Source organism: Pavona decussata, unplaced genomic scaffold (genome assembly GCF_977016875.1).
Source record: "Pavona decussata unplaced genomic scaffold, jaPavDecu1.1 SCAFFOLD_300, whole genome shotgun sequence".
NCBI classification, from domain to species: domain Eukaryota; kingdom Metazoa; phylum Cnidaria; class Anthozoa; order Scleractinia; family Agariciidae; genus Pavona; species Pavona decussata.
Window position 1 is genome coordinate 5,118,893 of NW_028145697.1, and position 17,888 is coordinate 5,136,780.

Consider the following 17,888-nt stretch of genomic DNA (forward strand, 5'->3'; position numbering starts at 1 on the left):
GGAGAATTTGAAATTGCCTGCTATGGCAACGATAGAATTTAATTTCTTTGTCATTGTTGTTGGAAAATGAACTTTGAATATGATTCTTATACTTAATTCTTTGAATAGCCATTGTCTTTGAGTAACATGAATACTGCCTGATGGTTACTACTTGATCAAATTTGTTGGTCAAAAAAAAGGGAAGTGATCACTAATGATGAATGTCTTGATGTTCAAGAAAATTCTCCCAACTAGTACATGTACAAAGAAATATATTGAGAATGATGAGGAAAATATTCATGGGGATATTGCAGCTTAAAGATTGAAATCAAACAGTTGAACTTTCACAGAAAACCTAGCATTCATGACTGTTGTTCACTTGACAGCTCCCAAGAAAAAGTTTTGCAGATGCAAATTTAATAAAATGATGAAAGTAGTAAGAGACTAGTTCTTGGTGAAGTTCAGCCCAGAAATCAGGGTTGAAGGGGATTCTTTGTACATAAAGGCCTCTAGTGGTGTGTACAATAAAATCACCCCATCTTGCCTCTGTCACTGCCATTTGACCCTGCACTTGGGCACAGTAAGTTTGTTCTTCATTGCTTGCATTCAGTGTCACTTATCTTCTCCATAAAAAGATTTTAATCTATGCAGCTCGCCCAAGTAAGGAAACACCACGAATATTGTTTTCCATAAGAATTACTGCATTTGAAGAACCATTTACATTGCTAGAGCAAGCCATCTTCGATTACATATCACTAAGCGATGCAATGCAAGAGGCCTTTCTGACCTCGCTTTTATGCAGCTAGAGCCAGGCTCTGTGTTTATTCCGCCATTATGAAATAAGGAGCTTAAGCACAGACATTCGTGAGCCACAGACAGCAACCGGAAGTTGAATGTTTCCCTTTTTGGCATGGTTTTTCTCATTTACCACGACCAGGAAAAGCTCTTGTTGATGACTGTGGCTTGGCATTACAAAGGCAATGACATGAAAATGCTCCAAGAAGGAAAAAATTTAGATTTCCGGTTGCCGTCCGTGGCTCAAAAAACGTCTGTGCTTAAATTCCCTAATATCTCATCTGTGGAGGCATTCAGGTGTGTGACATCCTGTGTCATATATGGACATTTTACCTCGGTAATGCCAAAGTGGTCAGTGCAGCCAAAATCTACAACTCTTGCATCAGGAGTGGCTCAAATAATTGGACTAGCTTTTGAAGCCACAAATCCAGTCAGCTTTCTTCCTTGTGTTTTTCTCAAAATCACTGATTTTATCTTCCTGTAGCTGTAAAACCTGTAGCAGCCTCCTCTCATCTTCAGACTAATTGTCAGGAACTATCATTTCCTCAATACTCCTTAAAGGAAACCGTCAATAGTTAAGGGGTTGATTATTTATGTCATCAAGTCTTGGTACATAGTCAAAGGATGCAGAGGGCTCAAAATTTGATTTAGAATGGGCAACTTGGTTGGATACAGGTAGAAATTTGACATTTTTCAAATTTTCTCTTTATATTTCGTGGCATTTACATGAATAGACTGTCCACAAGCAATTTGGGAGACCCATATTGGGGTCAATTTTGTACAGTGCATTCTTAAATTCACGCTCATTGATTCATTGTGATTTGTATTCCTCCTGGCATTATACACAAGGGATTTAATGCCAGACCGTGCCCTGGATTCATCAGCCTTTGTTTTGTTTACTTCAATTTCCTTAACTAGTTGCAGTGTAATATGTTTCCCTCCACCTTTCTTGTTCCATTGCTGTAACTGAGATGTGCACACAGTTAAAGGGTTTTTTCATTTTGTTCCTTACACAAATCTCTAGTTGTAGAAGTACAGTTATACAAAGGAAACCGGCACATCTTAAACATCAATGCCAGCACGTGGTTACAGAATCCCATTCTTTCTGCTTCACCAGAACAACAAGCACTCTTAACCTCCCCAGTCAAAATACGCAAGGCAATTTTCAGATTGTGGGATGAGTCACTCTTTTTATAAAACTATTAAAACAGGGTCAAGTAATTTGGTCTAGTTTCATCCCATGCAAACTCAAAACTTTAGAGCATATGAAAGTCAAAGAAGCAACCTTGATCTACAGTTTAAAAAATTTAACCAGAAATATCACTCACTCGAGCTTGAGCTGCAGTATCAATCCATCTTTTGTTCTATAAATTGACATTTTTATTGGCCTTAGTTCTCTATATACATGTATACTAGCAGTAATTACAGATTATAGGAGTGCATTTAACAACACAAATTTGGCTATGTTGGGCCCTTTCCTGTTTGTTGCAGTAATTCTTGCAGAGAGAGTACCGTATGTGGGAGAAGAGATGGTACAGTGGTCAGAGCACTCAGCTCCCACCAATGTGGCCCAGGTTCGATTCCCGGTCTTGCCGTCATGTTGGTTGAGTTTGTTGTTGGCTCTCATCCCTGCTGCGAGGGTTTTTCTCCAGGTACACTGGTTTTCCCATCCTCTACAAGAACCAAAGCCAGGGTATCCAGGTTTTGTAACAGGCAAAGGATTAAAGATGGAGAAAGCACTTACCACTGGTAAGGCACATCAATTCTGTAATGATTATTTTCTTCAGTGAACCCCCCCCCCCCCCCCCCCCCTTCCGTTGTCTTGGAATTTAGAATTAGGATTCGTAACAAAGAAATCAGATGTGAGTGCATGGAAGCAAAGGATTTGCATAATAATTTTGTGACCGTGTGACGATCCGAACTGACCAGGATGCGGCAAGAAAAGCCACTCCTTAACTAATATTTTGAAATTCTTATTTTCAATTCTAATTTAATGAAAGAAACTAAAACAAGAACTTGTTGACACCAAACTGAGAGCAGGAAATTGTAGCAATTGATTAAAAATTTTAGCTTTGTTGAAGGGTTGTTAAACACAGACCGGATTATGGCCTGTGAACTTTGATTCAAAGTTGTTTACGTAAATTACTGGAGTTCTCACCACTGACTTCTTCTTCTATGCCGTTTGTGTGAAATATACAAAGATTGTTTTCTCTCATTTTGACATTATAATCATCTTACTTTCAATGTTAACTGCAGCTTTAAAATTTGTGTGTAGTGATTGTGCAATGTTGTGAAAAATTAGTAACAAACATCCAAGGCATTTACAGATCAACACATATCTTCCTTGTGAACCAAACAAGTTGAACCAGCTTGGTTTTTGCAACTGCCAAATCAGTCATGAATGATATGTACTGTGAAATGGGTTTCTAATAGGTCACCTGCATCCTTGATATCCGAAAAACCGTTGCAAAATCTGTATTCTAAATTAGCTATTTTATTTTTACATGCACATCTTTCTTTGAATTCAAAGAGAAATTTTATAGCCAGTACAGGTGGCTACCTATATCTGTACGGCCAGCAGAATTCTGCCAGTTCCCGGTTCTTTTTGTTTTTCTCTTTGACCATTACTGTTGCTGGCTTCTACTTGTTGTGTGAAATGGTGTTATTGTGACTAATAATAGTAATAATTAATAGAAATTAAATCAGTTTATAAACTTCACCCTTTAAAAATAAGATTGCTTTATCTAGCATTAGTAACCTACAAATAATAAATAATATTTTAAGAACAATTTAAATTCTTTAAATTAATGCAAATCTTTTGCTGCTTTGCAGACAGCAGTGAATGCAATTTCTTTGTTGTCAAATGTTACAGTAGTGGCTGTGTACGGAGGCAGCCTTGTTGCTTAAATGGTGCCTTTGATGTGGCCAAATGGTGTTACAACTTGGCCATAGTTGTTGCTGAATAAAAATTTGTATTATTTTTGCAAATGGCATTTTGGGATACAATGAATTTGTTTTATCTACTCAATCAGTTCTTATTGAGACTTTGTCATCTTTCTTGAATTTTAATTGTATGCATTGTACCTTTTTCTTTCCACATTCTGTTGGCACTTTTGAGAAGGCCTTGTGTCATTGGTGTTCTTGGCGATTGGTGTGCAATCTTTGTTCCATTTTGAAAACAGTAGTGCTTCATTCCATGGTTGTAAATTTTTTTCCATTGTCAGATACATACTGACTATAGTCATCTGTATTTCTAAATTTAATTTTATCAGGTACATAGTAGTTGTGAAAAATCAAGTCACGAGTACGATATTCACGGTATACCACAAGAAGGGACTGGATGACTAATTTATCCCATATGCCACTCATTGAATTTACTTTCCTGTTCGATGTCTGGTCCCAGGAATTCAAAATTGAGGTCAAAACTGGGGTATTCTGGTTCCATGTTATAGTTGTTGACAGTAGTTTTTTTCGGAATGAAAATTTTGACCTGTCGCAGGCTCTTCAATCGATCTTTTTGGCGGGAAAAAATTTTAGGCCACAAGGAACACTGTGATTTTTTGTGGAATACTTCCTGTTGTTACAGGTTTCTAGCTTTCTGGTTGCCTGTATTCTTTATGGCATGGGATAAATATTATATATATATATGAATTTTCTTTTGCGGGTAACCATACACAAGGCAACACTTTGTGAAGCATCAACGACTTCTTTTCCAGTTTTATTGTAAAGGGGAAGGACTTGTATAAACTTGGTGTGGTGGCCAATGAAAGTTACTGCCCATTTGTGGGACTCTGGTTTGGCTTTCAGGGGCAGTTTCAAATGTCCATTAAATGTATTGCTTGTAAAGATAGAAATGTTTCAGCTTCAAGAGGTTGTTTGACTGGTTTCACTCTACCTTTTACTGTTCTATGTTTTTGGTGAAATTTGCTTATTTTCACAAAAAGGTTCACAACTTTTTTATTTGTCTGTGTAGTTTTTGGTGAACCACTTCATGATGCTTGTCTCCTGCGATGTGTTATTCTGTTGTGGGCGAAGGAAAATACATCTGTACACGATAATGTGTTGTTTGGGAGTGACTTTCTTGTTGTCTTCTGAGATTGTACTACCATTAGAGTACTTCCATTTCTTATGAACTAGAGATTGAAACAAAGGAAGCTAGTTATAAAAAATTAAAACTGGTTGGAAAACAATGAAAATGATTCTGAAATAAATTATAAAATTGAACCACAACATACATGTATACACTACCTGCATATAGCAAATGCCAATTGAGGCAAGAAGTTAAACAGATATGTTTTACTACACAAATTAGGTTGACTAAAAAGAAAAAAAGAAGAAAAGTGGCATTAGAAAAGTAAATGAATAAGTAAGTAGAAAACAAATAAGTATTACAAGTTACCCAGGTAATTGTGATAGAAGAAATGTACACAAAGGATATAGACCATATTTAACAACTTTTCGCAGTGATCCATCCATTAAACTCATCACCAACAGGTGAGTGTGGGGACGGTGCCCGCAAGGTCTGGGGGAGCCTCAAGCAAGTGCAAAAGGGGGCAAAGGCAGTGGATGAGGGCTGCATCAGTACGATCTTTTAAAAAGCTGCAGCCCAGTTGGGATCTGTTGCTCATTACTTTTTCACTATGAAATCACATCAATGTCTGGATTGACATCTTTAGCAGCAGCACTATTAGTGGGCAATTCCCTCTGCGAGACATCTATGCATGCACCATCTAAGAAACCAAACTGTCTCAACTGGTAATGAAGTTCTTGATTAGTAGGCTGTATTTCTGATACCTGCCTAGAACTGAACGGGTGAGCTGACTGGAATAACTGAACAGTCTCCTGCCAACCTCCGTCTACAAAGTGTGATATAAAGTAATGATATGCTGGCTGAAGGCAAGCCAATGCTTATGCTTCCCACTGATTGGTGAAGAGCAATGTTTCCATGAACTGTTGCCCCAATAACAGCACTGCAATTAGGAAAGCAATGATTCGTCACTTCCGCCTCAAATTTCCTGATCTCTTCATCAGCTATAAGGGAAAGTGGCCCATCTTCTTCAAAGTCATGACATCAAATGTGATTGCAGGTTCTACTCCTTTAACTGGGCTAATTGCTGTGAACCATTAATGATGGGCTGACGTTTTTGTTTCTGTTTCCTCTGGTAGGCCCTCTCCATTGACAAAAGTTGGAATGTCACCAAAACAGTTAAGCACTTGATTAACTGATGGTTTACAGCCACCTCTTTGAAACCCCCTACAACCTATACATGTTCTGAAAGAAGAGATTCCATACTATTATCTTTAATACCGAGGTATATAACAGAAGCTAAAGAAAAAATATGACAAATCTTGAAAACGAAAAAAAACAAGAAAAATAAGAAAATTTTGCAAATGTCAAACTGTTAGCCAAATGGAACAGGTCTTAAACAGAGAATATGAATGTTTTAGTCACTTTAACACTGATTGAAAAAGTTTGCCACATGAGAACCTTTCAAAAACAAATTTTGCTAGTTGGATCTCATTCTGACAGATCATATGAATTGTACCGTATGCGCAATAAATATTACTGTACCAGTTCAACAAAAACTGTTCACACAAAAGTGGTACATTGAAATGCTTCCAAAAAGCTGCTTCAATGATAAACTTTTTCACTATTTACATAGTATAGAAAGTTTTCATCTGGATCTTCCTTGAAGTGGCCTACCAGGTCCAGCCCTTGGTCTACCATTGGCATCCTTTAGCCTTTTGGGGCAATCTCTTGATGGATCGTCAAAAAGGTACTCGTGTAAGTTGTGGTACCTCTCAAAACATGGTGCTGGACAGATGCCCAATCATTGCTGGTGTCAACCAGTTGGATGAACACTTTGCATTTCCTGTGAGTTTCAGTGACCACAGGGTGGTGAAAGAGCATGTGATTGAAGCATGTGTCTGGCAGTATTTGACTCCTGTCAGAAAACAATTTCCTCCGATTAGTTGTTGCAAGAGTGTATCTTTGAATTGACCAAGAGTGGTATCTGGGTGGCCTGCTTTCTGGTACAGGATGTTTGCATTTAGCACAGCAACCTCAAGCATGACCAAACCGGCTTCTTTTCAAAGGCAAAAATTGCCTGAATTGGACTCTTCCCTTGAATTGTATCAAAGTTTCATCCAAAGATAAATTCTGTGATAGTGAGTATACTGAAGTAAACCTTGGAAACAGAATATTTAGAAATGGTCTTATTTTCTACAGTTTATCCCTATTAGGATCTGCAGGAACTGGTGCATTGTCATTGTTTACAAAATGCATAAGCCTTAGAATTGCAAGGTAGCAATCTCTAGCCATTGTGTTTGCGACTAATGGAGTATTAGTGACTGCATTAGAGGACCAGTACGATTTGAGGTTGTTTTTTTTTTTTTTAACTAAGCCCATGGCCCATGTGAGACCAAGCTAAGCTTTCAACTCAGGGACACCAAAATTTGGGAGACTGCCTAATAAATCTGCATCAAGTTCACTTTTGCAACTTAAGCTTCTGGTTCACTTGCCTGATCTTTTCCAGGCTCAGCTTCATCGGTTTCTGCGTTTTCAACATTGTTTTCTGGTTGACCTTGGCCAAAAAATGCTGAAATCTTTCTTTGTTTTGACACGACCTCGTTCAGCTTGATCAGTCACCATCTCACAAGCCCATGGGTTTCAATGAATAAAACTCCCTATAGCGATTACTTATACTAGTTCCCAGGGACCTGGAGTATGAACGGCCATTATGTTTATGTCAGACTGGACTAGTATTCTCCGCATTTGGGTTCTGGTTCTTGCATATTCTCCCCAAATTTTAAATGGGATATTGCTTTCAAAAGATTTTGAACAAGGAGAAATCACAAATTCCTTGCATCTACAAAATTTGAAGTGCACCAAAATGACCCAGGCAACGAATTTGAAGGGGACATTTTTGCTCAGACTGCGCCAATTCCGCAATGGCACGCTCTAGATCAGACACTGGGGAAGGTGTTAGGTTGCTAGGTGGCAGCTGTTGTATACATGGCTTTGGGCTGGTGTGATCTGGTGTCATCGCTGCTGGGGTTAGACCAGTTAGTGGCTTCGCAGGGGATGGTTGCGGTGGCAGCTCTGCTTGTGGTGGATTGGAGTTGGTTTGCTTGAGCGGGCTGTGTGGCAGCATGGCAAGGTGTCGCAGGTCATTGTCGATGGTGAGACGAGGTGGTGTGGTCTGTACTGGAAGGTATTTCCTCAAGAACTTGTGGTTGGGGGTGCTCATCCTTCCAGAGCGGTCAATGCGGATAACCTACTGGTCGAGTTCTGCTCTATGCAATGTGTCAACTTCAACAGTGAGCAGGATCTTCATAACATGGGTCAACTTTGTGTACTTTCAAAAGAACACATGAATATTTGGTGAAGGAGAGAAGTGGTTGATAGAACAATGCTCGAAGCATTCAAAAGCAAATACAAGTCTACTAGAGTAATTACTGATTGTACCAAAATTAGGTGTGAAATGCCCAGTAGGAACTCTTCAGTAATCTGCTAGATTATCATTACAAATAACCCTGTATTTGCATGTGAAACACAAGGAGAATTTGAAATTGCCTGCTATGGCAACGATAGAATTTAATTTTTGTCATCGTTGTTGGAAAATGAACTTTGAATATGATTTTTATACTTCTTTGAATAGCCATTGTCTTTGAGTAACATGAATACTGCCTGATGGTTACTACTTGATCAAATTTGTTGGTCAAAAAAAAAGGAAGTGATCACTAATGATGAATGTCTTGATGTTCAAGAAAATTCTCCCAACTAGTACATGTACAAAGAAATATATTGAGAATGATGAGGACCGTGTGACGATCCGAACTGACCAGGATGCGGCAAGAAAAGCCACTCCTTAACTAATATTTTGAAATTCTTATTTTCAATTCTAATTTAATGAAAGAAACTAAAACAAGAACTTGTTGACACCAAACTGAGAGCAGGAAATTGTAGCAATTGATTAAAAATTTTAGCTTTGTTGAAGGGTTGTTAAACACAGACCGGATTATGGCCTGTGAACTTTGATTCAAAGTTGTTTACGTAAATTACTGGAGTTCTCACCACTGACTTCTTCTTCTATGCCGTTTGTGTGAAATATACAAAGATTGTTTTCTCTCATTTTGACATTATAATCATCTTACTTTCAATGTTAACTGCAGCTTTAAAATTTGTGTGTAGTGATTGTGCAATGTTGTGAAAAATTAGTAACAAACATCCAAGGCATTTACAGATCAACACATATCTTCCTTGTGAACCAAACAAGTTGAACCAGCTTGGTTTTTGCAACTGCCAAATCAGTCATGAATGATATGTACTGTGAAATGGGTTTCTAATAGGTCACCTGCATCCTTGATATCCGAAAAACCGTTGCAAAATCTGTATTCTAAATTAGCTATTTTATTTTTACATGCACATCTTTCTTTGAATTCAAAGAGAAATTTTATAGCCAGTACAGGTGGCTACCTATATCTGTACGGCCAGCAGAATTCTGCCAGTTCCCGGTTCTTTTTGTTTTTCTCTTTGACCATTACTGTTGCTGGCTTCTACTTGTTGTGTGAAATGGTGTTATTGTGACTAATAATAGTAATAATTAATAGAAATTAAATCAGTTTATAAACTTCACCCTTTAAAAATAAGATTGCTTTATCTAGCATTAGTAACCTACAAATAATAAATAATATTTTAAGAACAATTTAAATTCTTTAAATTAATGCAAATCTTTTGCTGCTTTGCAGACAGCAGTGAATGCAATTTCTTTGTTGTCAAATGTTACAGTAGTGGCTGTGTACGGAGGCAGCCTTGTTGCTTAAATGGTGCCTTTGATGTGGCCAAATGGTGTTACAACTTGGCCATAGTTGTTGCTGAATAAAAATTTGTATTATTTTTGCAAATGGCATTTTGGGATACAATGAATTTGTTTTATCTACTCAATCAGTTCTTATTGAGACTTTGTCATCTTTCTTGAATTTTAATTGTATGCATTGTACCTTTTTCTTTCCACATTCTGTTGGCACTTTTGAGAAGGCCTTGTGTCATTGGTGTTCTTGGCGATTGGTGTGCAATCTTTGTTCCATTTTGAAAACAGTAGTGCTTCATTCCATGGTTGTAAATTTTTTTTCCATTGTCAGATACATACTGACTATAGTCATCTGTATTTCTAAATTTAATTTTATCAGGTACATAGTAGCTGTGAAAAATCAAGTCACGAGTACGATATTCACGGTATACCACAAGAAGGGACTGGATGACTAATTTATCCCATATGCCACTCATTGAATTTACTTTCCTGTTCGATGTCTGGTCCCAGGAATTCAAAATTGAGGTCAAAACTGGGGTATTCTGGTTCCATGTTATAGTTGTTGACAGTAATTTTTTTCGGAATGAAAATTTTGACCTGTCGCAGGCTCTTCAATCGATCTTTTTGGCGGGAAAAAATTTTAGGCCACAAGGAACACTGTGATTTTTTGTGGAATACTTCCTGTTGTTACAGGTTTCTAGCTTTCTGGTTGCCTGTATTCTTTATGGCATGGGATAAATATTATATATATATGAATTTTCTTTTGCGGGTAACCGTTTTATTGTAAAGGGGAAGGACTTGTATAAACTTGGTGTGGTGGCCAATGAAAGTTACTGCCCATTTGTGGGACTCTGGTTTGGCTTTCAGGGGCAGTTTCAAATGTCCATTAAATGTATTGCTTGTAAAGATAGAAATGTTTCAGCTTCAAGAGGTTGTTTGACTGGTTTCACTCTACCTTTTACTGTTCTATGTTTTTGGTGAAATTTGCTTATTTTCACAAAAAGGTTCACAACTTTTTTATTTGTCTGTGTAGTTTTTGGTGAACCACTTCATGATGCTTGTCTCCTGCGATGTGTTATTCTGTTGTGGGCGAAGGAAAATACATCTGTACACGATAATGTGTTGTTTGGGAGTGACTTTCTTGTTGTCTTCTGAGATTGTACTACCATTAGAGTACTTCCATTTCTTATGAACTAGAGATTGAAACAAAGGAAGCTAGTTATAAAAAATTAAAACTGGTTGGAAAACAATGAAAATGATTCTGAAATAAATTATAAAATTGAACCACAACATACATGTATACACTACCTGCATATAGCAAATGCCAATTGAGGCAAGAAGTTAAACAGATATGTTTTACTACACAAATTAGGTTGACTAAAAAGAAAAAAAGAAGAAAAGTGGCATTAGAAAAGTAAATGAATAAGTAAGTAGAAAACAAATAAGTATTACAAGTTACCCAGGTAATTGTGATAGAAGAAATGTACACAAAGGATATAGACCATATTTAACAACTTTTCGCAGTGATCCATCCATTAAACTCATCACCAACAGGTGAGTGTGGGGACGGTGCCCGCAAGGTCTGGGGGAGCCTCAAGCAAGTGCAAAAGGGGGCAAAGGCAGTGGATGAGGGCTGCATCAGTACGATCTTTTAAAAAGCTGCAGCCCAGTTGGGATCTGTTGCTCATTACTTTTTCACTATGAAATCACATCAATGTCTGGATTGACATCTTTAGCAGCAGCACTATTAGTGGGCAATTCCCTCTGCGAGACATCTATGCATGCACCATCTAAGAAACCAAACTGTCTCAACTGGTAATGAAGTTCTTGATTAGTAGGCTGTATTTCTGATACCTGCCTAGAACTGAACGGGTGAGCTGACTGGAATAACTGAACAGTCTCCTGCCAACCTCCGTCTACAAAGTGTGATATAAAGTAATGATATGCTGGCTGAAGGCAAGCCAATGCTTATGCTTCCCACTGATTGGTGAAGAGCAATGTTTCCATGAACTGTTGCCCCAATAACAGCACTGCAATTAGGAAAGCAATGATTCGTCACTTCCGCCTCAAATTTCCTGATCTCTTCATCAGCTATAAGGGAAAGTGGCCCATCTTCTTCAAAGTCATGACATCAAATGTGATTGCAGGTTCTACTCCTTTAACTGGGCTAATTGCTGTGAACCATTAATGATGGGCTGACGTTTTTGTTTCTGTTTCCTCTGGTAGGCCCTCTCCATTGACAAAAGTTGGAATGTCACCAAAACAGTTAAGCACTTGATTAACTGATGGTTTACAGCCACCTCTTTGAAACCCCCTACAACCTATACATGTTCTGAAAGAAGAGATTCCATACTATTATCTTTAATACCGAGGTATATAACAGAAGCTAAAGAAAAAATATGACAAATCTTGAAAACGAAAAAAAACAAGAAAAATAAGAAAATTTTGCAAATGTCAAACTGTTAGCCAAATGGAACAGGTCTTAAACAGAGAATATGAATGTTTTAGTCACTTTAACACTGATTGAAAAAGTTTGCCACATGAGAACCTTTCAAAAACAAATTTTGCTAGTTGGATCTCATTCTGACAGATCATATGAATTGTACCGTATGCGCAATAAATATTACTGTACCAGTTCAACAAAAACTGTTCACACAAAAGTGGTACATTGAAATGCTTCCAAAAAGCTGCTTCAATGATAAACTTTTTCACTATTTACATAGTATAGAAAGTTTTCATCTGGATCTTCCTTGAAGTGGCCTACCAGGTCCAGCCCTTGGTCTACCATTGGCATCCTTTAGCCTTTTGGGGCAATCTCTTGATGGATCGTCAAAAAGGTACTCGTGTAAGTTGTGGTACCTCTCAAAACATGGTGCTGGACAGATGCCCAATCATTGCTGGTGTCAACCAGTTGGATGAACACTTTGCATTTCCTGTGAGTTTCAGTGACCACAGGGTGGTGAAAGAGCATGTGATTGAAGCATGTGTCTGGCAGTATTTGACTCCTGTCAGAAAACAATTTCCTCCGATTAGTTGTTGCAAGAGTGTATCTTTGAATTGACCAAGAGTGGTATCTGGGTGGCCTGCTTTCTGGTACAGGATGTTTGCATTTAGCACAGCAACCTCAAGCATGACCAAACCGGCTTCTTTTCAAAGGCAAAAATTGCCTGAATTGGACTCTTCCCTTGAATTGTATCAAAGTTTCATCCAAAGATAAATTCTGTGATAGTGAGTATACTGAAGTAAACCTTGGAAACAGAATATTTAGAAATGGTCTTATTTTCTACAGTTTATCCCTATTAGGATCTGCAGGAACTGGTGCATTGTCATTGTTTACAAAATGCATAAGCCTTAGAATTGCAAGGTAGCAATCTCTAGCCATTGTGTTTGCGACTAATGGAGTATTAGTGACTGCATTAGAGGACCAGTACGATTTGAGGTTGTTTTTTTTTTTTTTAACTAAGCCCATGGCCCATGTGAGACCAAGCTAAGCTTTCAACTCAGGGACACCAAAATTTGGGAGACTGCCTAATAAATCTGCATCAAGTTCACTTTTGCAACTTAAGCTTCTGGTTCACTTGCCTGATCTTTTCCAGGCTCAGCTTCATCGGTTTCTGCGTTTTCAACATTGTTTTCTGGTTGACCTTGGCCAAAAAATGCTGAAATCTTTCTTTGTTTTGACACGACCTCGTTCAGCTTGATCAGTCACCATCTCACAAGCCCATGGGTTTCAATGAATAAAACTCCCTATAGCGATTACTTATACTAGTTCCCAGGGACCTGGAGTATGAACGGCCATTATGTTTATGTCAGACTGGACTAGTATTCTCCGCATTTGGGTTCTGGTTCTTGCATATTCTCCCCAAATTTTAAATGGGATATTGCTTTCAAAAGATTTTGAACAAGGAGAAATCACAAATTCCTTGCATCTACAAAATTTGAAGTGCACCAAAATGACCCAGGCAACGAATTTGAAGGGGACATTTTTGCTCAGACTGCGCCAATTCCGCAATGGCACGCTCTAGATCAGACACTGGGGAAGGTGTTAGGTTGCTAGGTGGCAGCTGTTGTATACATGGCTTTGGGCTGGTGTGATCTGGTGTCATCGCTGCTGGGGTTAGACCAGTTAGTGGCTTCGCAGGGGATGGTTGCGGTGGCAGCTCTGCTTGTGGTGGATTGGAGTTGGTTTGCTTGAGCGGGCTGTGTGGCAGCATGGCAAGGTGTCGCAGGTCATTGTCGATGGTGAGACGAGGTGGTGTGGTCTGTACTGGAAGGTATTTCCTCAAGAACTTGTGGTTGGGGGTGCTCATCCTTCCAGAGCGGTCAATGCGGATAACCTACTGGTCGAGTTCTGCTCTATGCAATGTGTCAACTTCAACAGTGAGCAGGATCTTCATAACATGGGTCAACTTTGTGTACTTTCAAAAGAACACATGAATATTTGGTGAAGGAGAGAAGTGGTTGATAGAACAATGCTCGAAGCATTCAAAAGCAAATACAAGTCTACTAGAGTAATTACTGATTGTACCAAAATTAGGTGTGAAATGCCCAGTAGGAACTCTTCAGTAATCTGCTAGATTATCATTACAAATAACCCTGTATTTGCATGTGAAACACAAGGAGAATTTGAAATTGCCTGCTATGGCAACGATAGAATTTAATTTTTGTCATCGTTGTTGGAAAATGAACTTTGAATATGATTTTTATACTTCTTTGAATAGCCATTGTCTTTGAGTAACATGAATACTGCCTGATGGTTACTACTTGATCAAATTTGTTGGTCAAAAAAAAAGGAAGTGATCACTAATGATGAATGTCTTGATGTTCAAGAAAATTCTCCCAACTAGTACACGTACAAAGAAATATATTGAGAATGATGAGGACCGTGTGACGATCCGAACTGACCAGGATGCGGCAAGAAAAGCCACTCCTTAACTAATATTTTGAAATTCTTATTTTCAATTCTAATTTAATGAAAGAAACTAAAACAAGAACTTGTTGACACCAAACTGAGAGCAGGAAATTGTAGCAATTGATTAAAAATTTTAGCTTTGTTGAAGGGTTGTTAAACACAGACCGGATTATGGCCTGTGAACTTTGATTCAAAGTTGTTTACGTAAATTACTGGAGTTCTCACCACTGACTTCTTCTTCTATGCCGTTTGTGTGAAATATACAAAGATTGTTTTCTCTCATTTTGACATTATAATCATCTTACTTTCAATGTTAACTGCAGCTTTAAAATTTGTGTGTAGTGATTGTGCAATGTTGTGAAAAATTAGTAACAAACATCCAAGGCATTTACAGATCAACACATATCTTCCTTGTGAACCAAACAAGTTGAACCAGCTTGGTTTTTGCAACTGCCAAATCAGTCATGAATGATATGTACTGTGAAATGGGTTTCTAATAGGTCACCTGCATCCTTGATATCCGAAAAACCGTTGCAAAATCTGTATTCTAAATTAGCTATTTTATTTTTACATGCACATCTTTCTTTGAATTCAAAGAGAAATTTTATAGCCAGTACAGGTGGCTACCTATATCTGTACGGCCAGCAGAATTCTGCCAGTTCCCGGTTCTTTTTGTTTTTCTCTTTGACCATTACTGTTGCTGGCTTCTACTTGTTGTGTGAAATGGTGTTATTGTGACTAATAATAGTAATAATTAATAGAAATTAAATCAGTTTATAAACTTCACCCTTTAAAAATAAGATTGCTTTATCTAGCATTAGTAACCTACAAATAATAAATAATATTTTAAGAACAATTTAAATTCTTTAAATTAATGCAAATCTTTTGCTGCTTTGCAGACAGCAGTGAATGCAATTTCTTTGTTGTCAAATGTTACAGTAGTGGCTGTGTACGGAGGCAGCCTTGTTGCTTAAATGGTGCCTTTGATGTGGCCAAATGGTGTTACAACTTGGCCATAGTTGTTGCTGAATAAAAATTTGTATTATTTTTGCAAATGGCATTTTGGGATACAATGAATTTGTTTTATCTACTCAATCAGTTCTTATTGAGACTTTGTCATCTTTCTTGAATTTTAATTGTATGCATTGTACCTTTTTCTTTCCACATTCTGTTGGCACTTTTGAGAAGGCCTTGTGTCATTGGTGTTCTTGGCGATTGGTGTGCAATCTTTGTTCCATTTTGAAAACAGTAGTGCTTCATTCCATGGTTGTAAATTTTTTTTCCATTGTCAGATACATACTGACTATAGTCATCTGTATTTCTAAATTTAATTTTATCAGGTACATAGTAGTTGTGAAAAATCAAGTCACGAGTACGATATTCACGGTATACCACAAGAAGGGACTGGATGACTAATTTATCCCATATGCCACTCATTGAATTTACTTTCCTGTTCGATGTCTGGTCCCAGGAATTCAAAATTGAGGTCAAAACTGGGGTATTCTGGTTCCATGTTATAGTTGTTGACAGTAATTTTTTTCGGAATGAAAATTTTGACCTGTCGCAGGCTCTTCAATCGATCTTTTTGGCGGGAAAAAATTTTAGGCCACAAGGAACACTGTGATTTTTTGTGGAATACTTCCTGTTGTTACAGGTTTCTAGCTTTCTGGTTGCCTGTATTCTTTATGGCATGGGATAAATATTATATATATATGAATTTTCTTTTGCGGGTAACCGTTTTATTGTAAAGGGGAAGGACTTGTATAAACTTGGTGTGGTGGCCAATGAAAGTTACTGCCCATTTGTGGGACTCTGGTTTGGCTTTCAGGGGCAGTTTCAAATGTCCATTAAATGTATTGCTTGTAAAGATAGAAATGTTTCAGCTTCAAGAGGTTGTTTGACTGGTTTCACTCTACCTTTTACTGTTCTATGTTTTTGGTGAAATTTGCTTATTTTCACAAAAAGGTTCACAACTTTTTTATTTGTCTGTGTAGTTTTTGGTGAACCACTTCATGATGCTTGTCTCCTGCGATGTGTTATTCTGTTGTGGGCGAAGGAAAATACATCTGTACACGATAATGTGTTGTTTGGGAGTGACTTTCTTGTTGTCTTCTGAGATTGTACTACCATTAGAGTACTTCCATTTCTTATGAACTAGAGATTGAAACAAAGGAAGCTAGTTATAAAAAATTAAAACTGGTTGGAAAACAATGAAAATGATTCTGAAATAAATTATAAAATTGAACCACAACATACATGTATACACTACCTGCATATAGCAAATGCCAATTGAGGCAAGAAGTTAAACAGATATGTTTTACTACACAAATTAGGTTGACTAAAAAGAAAAAAAGAAGAAAAGTGGCATTAGAAAAGTAAATGAATAAGTAAGTAGAAAACAAATAAGTATTACAAGTTACCCAGGTAATTGTGATAGAAGAAATGTACACAAAGGATATAGACCATATTTAACAACTTTTCGCAGTGATCCATCCATTAAACTCATCACCAACAGGTGAGTGTGGGGACGGTGCCCGCAAGGTCTGGGGGAGCCTCAAGCAAGTGCAAAAGGGGGCAAAGGCAGTGGATGAGGGCTGCATCAGTACGATCTTTTAAAAAGCTGCAGCCCAGTTGGGATCTGTTGCTCATTACTTTTTCACTATGAAATCACATCAATGTCTGGATTGACATCTTTAGCAGCAGCACTATTAGTGGGCAATTCCCTCTGCGAGACATCTATGCATGCACCATCTAAGAAACCAAACTGTCTCAACTGGTAATGAAGTTCTTGATTAGTAGGCTGTATTTCTGATACCTGCCTAGAACTGAACGGGTGAGCTGACTGGAATAACTGAACAGTCTCCTGCCAACCTCCGTCTACAAAGTGTGATATAAAGTAATGATATGCTGGCTGAAGGCAAGCCAATGCTTATGCTTCCCACTGATTGGTGAAGAGCAATGTTTCCATGAACTGTTGCCCCAATAACAGCACTGCAATTAGGAAAGCAATGATTCGTCACTTCCGCCTCAAATTTCCTGATCTCTTCATCAGCTATAAGGGAAAGTGGCCCATCTTCTTCAAAGTCATGACATCAAATGTGATTGCAGGTTCTACTCCTTTAACTGGGCTAATTGCTGTGAACCATTAATGATGGGCTGACGTTTTTGTTTCTGTTTCCTCTGGTAGGCCCTCTCCATTGACAAAAGTTGGAATGTCACCAAAACAGTTAAGCACTTGATTAACTGATGGTTTACAGCCACCTCTTTGAAACCCCCTACAACCTATACATGTTCTGAAAGAAGAGATTCCATACTATTATCTTTAATACCGAGGTATATAACAGAAGCTAAAGAAAAAATATGACAAATCTTGAAAACGAAAAAAAACA

The 17,888-nt window shown here is 37.9% G+C and overlaps 1 long non-coding RNA gene across 2 annotated transcripts in view; it reads left to right on the forward strand.

Annotated features, from left to right (window-relative positions):
• The window catches only part of LOC146454772 (uncharacterized), a 132,426-nt gene that overhangs the window by 10,995 nt on the left and 103,543 nt on the right, over positions 1-17,888 (forward strand). The window contains exon 1 of one of the 2 annotated variants that reach the window (XR_014859175.1): positions 2,217-2,523. The exons of the other annotated variant lie outside the window; for it this stretch is intronic. This is a non-coding gene — a long non-coding RNA (uncharacterized LOC146454772). Of the gene's footprint in view, positions 1-2,216; positions 2,524-17,888 lie in introns of those variants that run through there. 2 annotated transcript variants of the gene reach the window in all.